Raw genomic sequence first — 4,932 nt, forward strand, 5'->3', positions numbered from 1 at the left:
AGAATAGTGAAGCAGAAGAAGAGAAGATGCGTCACAAATTTCATGATGAATGGCCATTGCAGTCTCTAGGACAGCAAAACCAGAAAATTTACTCTTGTGTAACAATTTTAAAACAGTAAGTGGACAATGTAAGGAGACATTGTCAATAAAATGAGAGTGAATTTGATATTTTCTTTCAACCAAGGGAATCAAATTAGCCACTTAAAATCAAAATTAAAAAATAAACAGGATGAACTGGCTAAAATGAGAAAGGTATAACAAAGGTTTTAAAATGATTTTTTAACAGATTCTGAATTTATAAATGACTTGAATTTTTGTATTAAACTTTTTAGAGAGATGGTAAAAAAATGATTATTTCATATTTTTATTTTTACCTTCTTTCAATGTCACTACCAGACAATTAAAAATTAAATAAATGGCTTGCTTTATGTTTCTACTGGATAGTGCCAATCTAAAAAAATATACAAAGACTTGAGTTAAAGTTTCATTCAAACATATCTAGATCTTTCCCCTTCTAGGACATCTTTGCAAAGTATATTTTAGTTTTTACTATGTAATTTACAAATACTTGTATTTTTATGTCAATATTACTGGCTACTTGTGCCTATATGCACAAGTGAACATTGATGTACAAGACTATTTCTTCATAAGGGGCACCTAGGTGGCTCAGTTGGTTAAGTGTCCAACTCTTGGTCTCAGCTCAGGTCTTGAACTCAGGGTCATAAGTTCAAGCCCTGTAGGAAAAAAAAAAAATTCTCCAGAAACTTAGAACACAACCATATATATACCATATTATCCTATGTAGTCCTTTCCAGCATACCTATAACTTTTCTCCTATAGCCAAAATTTCTTGTAAAGTGAAAATACATGTGAATATTTGAAAAGGACACTATTGAAAATAAAGATTTATCAACCACAACTGACATGACATGTAATTTTTAAAAAATGGGAAACAGTGTTGCTTATATTTATTTTTATATATTTATATATAAATATATAATTATAATTTATAAATATTTGTATTATTATAATTATAATTATAAATTTATAATTATAATTTATAAATATATAAATTATACATATTTATATATATCCTGTATATATATATGCTTTATATATATATACAGGATAATACTTGATATAACATTTAATAACATTGGTGCATTGCACTGTGCATTTTGAGTTTCATTAAACTTGTCCATTTAAGAACCAATCTTAGAATTCTCTTTTGCTGTGCTGTTTCAGAGGTGTCATGCATAACCATACTGTATCATTATTGGAAGGAAATTCTTCCACAGATACCATCTAAACAGGGTCCTTGCAAGACAGACAGCGCTCTACCAATCCAAGGGCTGAATTATCAGGCGTGGGAGCCAACCTAATGAGATGACCAAACGCACACTCTGTAGAAACTTAGACTTGCTCAGCTCTTGAAGGCAATTGTCAGCACTTGAATTCACCAGAGATGTGACCTGTTTTGATGAACCGTCAGCAAGTGGATATGGATTCCAGCTGAAGATGCTTAACACCTGGGTTGACATTTAATATCTTTTGAAAGGATTCTTTTGATAAAGAGAATAAAGGAAAGAATGAAAAAAAGACAAAGTTACATTATCATTCTTTGAAAATATTGATCAACTTGAAAGAAAATTGGTTTAAAAAGAAAAAGAAATAAAGTCTTATTGTAAAAAATAAAGGTCATTTCTTCCTAAAGAGGTTGTGGGTACCCCGAAGTTGGAAAAGACCTCCAGTGCCAAAGCCTGAGTCCGAAGTAGTTTTGAGTCTTGTGTCTTACTGAAGATATACTTATCTTATTTGCAGAGTTTGTGTGGAGGACTAACTGGTCATGAGATTTGTCAGAATATTGAAATGTAGCCCACAGGTACAATTTTTCTGCTATTCTTATTTCATATTCCTGACCTTGTAAGGCAGGAGTGGAAATCTGTAAAGGACCTATAATTCAGAGTATATACATCTCTGCTACTTCGCCAAATACAAAGCTCTGGAATGTGAAGGAGGGGAGACTAGCAGAATGGCAAGTAAGATACTTGATGAACCCTCTTTCCAGCAAAATACCAACTTAAATGGTAAAAATTATAGATGAAATGATCATTTAGAGTCTCTGGAAACTGTGAATGAATGGAGAAACATTCGTTTAGAAGATGTACTAAATCTCAGAACAACGAAAACCAGTGGCAGTTGAACCTCGCACGAGCTGCTCTCTAACCCCCACTCCTAGCTCCCCCTTACAGAATCTCTAGCCCAGGTGACATCCTGGGCAGATGTCACCAAGAAGAGAAGCTCCTGCCCTCTCCTGAGCTCCTAAAGGGGTCGGTGTTTCCATTTCTCACCTTCATCCCAGCCCTGTGTTGCAGAAGTTCTATCCATGCAAATACACTTGAGGGAAACAGGTTTCCTTTTTTTTTTTTTTTTACCCATTCACTACTTATAAAGCAGAAGTTCACCCCCAATGCAGCAGACTGTCCTTGGTCTTGCCTACCTTGTAGGGCAAAAGTTCCATGTCAGGAGAGGCAAGCCAGAAAGTCAAGAGGCAGCTCTCCTGCTCTTTTCCTTGTGGCCAGGGTGCCGCTCTTGGAAAATCAGGTTCTTACCCCAGCACTGGCAAGTGGTGCAAAGATTCTGCCAGGAGGAAAGGCAGGCCCGAAAGAGAAGGAGCTACAGCTTGGCTGACGCAGTCTGCTTTATTTGGAACCCAGAATGGAAAATTCTATGCCTGCGGGTGGTTTTAAAAACAATGTAAAATTTGGTGAGGCCAGCCAAGAAAGAGTAACCAGAGAAAAAGCATCAGAGAAAAAGACAGCTGAAAAGAGCCATCTTAGGATCTTGGACCATTCTGGGGGTCAGGAAGGCTGGGCGCATGCGCTGGACTGCTCCCAGTCTGGAGCAACCACTCCAAGCAGAGGGGGGCCGACTCTAAGCATTTCCCCGCTGCACCAGGTCCATCAGCAGAGGGCAGAACCCTCACTGTCATACCGGGTTTAAACACAAACTGACCAAACACAGATTGAACAAAGTAAACTGCTCACACCTAGAGACTTACTAGAAAGTGAGGTGTAAAAATAAAATCACACCTTTATTTAAAAATAAAATCCCTGGTATTCTGGGAAACAATGCATACCCCAAGCTACTGCCTCTTGGGAGAGTTCCAGATGGGGATCTTTGAGCTACTAGTCCCTGAAGGAATATGTGACAAAAAACCCATAAACTTCTAGAAGTGAATGTTAGCAGCCTCCGAGCCAGTAAGTAGCTCTGCCAACCCAGGGGTGACTTTTACAGAGCCAGACCAAGAGATAAAAACAATGGAAAGAAATCTGAGGAGGAGCATTAGAGCCTGAACCCTGGAAAGGAATTAAAATTTGCAGAAGTACTTGAACGAAGTCATTAAGCAAATAAATAACTCCACAAAGGAAGGCAGGAATGACCCCTAGGGAGTTCTCAGTATCCAGATTTGCTACATTATGCCTAAAATACTTAATGTTCAAAAACAAAACAAAACAAAAAACACAAAAAACCCCCAAACCCTGAGATCTGCAAAGAAATAACAAAGTGTGATCCCTACACAGGAAAAAAACGTAGGAGTAAGAGTCTTTTGAAGGGGCCCACTTGGTAAGACAGTAGACTTAGCAGACAGACTTCCCAGCAGCTATTACAAATATGTTTGCAGATTAAAAGAAATAATGCTTAAGGAATTAAAGGTATGATGACAATACTTCATCAGAGTGTAAACGAAGAGATAAAGATTTTTTTTTTTTTTTTTTTTAAAGTGAAGTCACATCACCACGTGGGCAGCTGCCATTACAAAGAGCTGAGCTCCAGGACTAGATGGAGGGCAGGAGGGCAGCGGCAGGGGCTGGTCCTGCCGGGAGCCCGACAGAAGTACATGAATTCCATGTCCAGTCACACTGTCTGTGGAGATGCGCAGGGACAATTTCATGGAACTATTTAGAATTGGTGGCAAATCCCCAGATCCAAACTACTTGTTTATGGGAGAGCATGTTGACAGCATATTATTTATTCACTTGAAACACTTAAGCTACTTGAAGCTCTTTGGGTTTGTTACCCTGAACACATCACCATTCTTTGAGGGCATCATGAGAGCAGACAGATCACACCAGTATATGGTTTCTATGATGAGTGTCAAGGGAAATACGGAAATGCAAATGCTTGGAAATATTTTACAGATCTCTTTGACTCTCTTCCTCTCACTGCCTTGGTGGATGGGCAGATACTCTGTCCACACAGTGACCTCTCACCAGCCATAGATCACATCAGAGCGCTTGATCACCAGAAGTTCCTCGTGACAGTCCAATGTGTGACTTGATGGGTCAGATCCAGATGATTGGGGTGGTTGGGGTGTAGCTCCTTGGTGAGCTGGTGACACCTTTGGGTAAGACATTTCTGAAACATTTAGTTATGTCAGTGGCCTCACACTGGTGTCCAGAGCTCACAGCTGGTGATGGACTGATGTAATTGGTGACATGGCCGGAAGGTCGTAACTGTTTTCAGGGCTCCAGACTACTGTTATCATTACTGTAGTCAGGCTGCAATTATGGAACTTGGTGATACTCTAAAATGCTTTCTTGCAGTGTGATCCAGCACCTCGCAGAGGTGAGCCTCATGTTACTTGTTGTACCCCAGACTATGCCCTGTAATGACACTATAACTTGCACAGCATTGCCATGAACTATATATTGACCTAATGCAAGCGGGAAGAGCGACTGATAACTCCAGAATGTTAGAGAATAGTTAACATTCAAAAAACTTGTCTTGTCATCAATAGCCGTGACCACTTTAGAATGCACTGGTTCATTGCATGCTGAAGCGACACTGTTGATGGAGAAACCAGTTTCTGGAAGAGCACTGTTAGTAGTCACTTTTGCTTTCTCTGAGAGATGGCAGATAATAAAATGT

The 4,932-nt window shown here is 39.1% G+C and overlaps 1 pseudogene; it reads left to right on the top strand.

Moving 5' to 3' along the window:
* Window positions 1-3,953: 3,953 nt before the first annotated feature.
* LOC122904048 lies at window positions 3,954-4,673 on the top strand (annotated as a pseudogene).
* The last annotated feature ends 259 nt before the right edge of the window (window positions 4,674-4,932 follow it).

This window comes from Neovison vison, chromosome 4 (assembly GCF_020171115.1).
Source record: "Neovison vison isolate M4711 chromosome 4, ASM_NN_V1, whole genome shotgun sequence".
Classification (NCBI taxonomy): Eukaryota; Metazoa; Chordata; class Mammalia; order Carnivora; family Mustelidae; genus Neogale; species Neogale vison.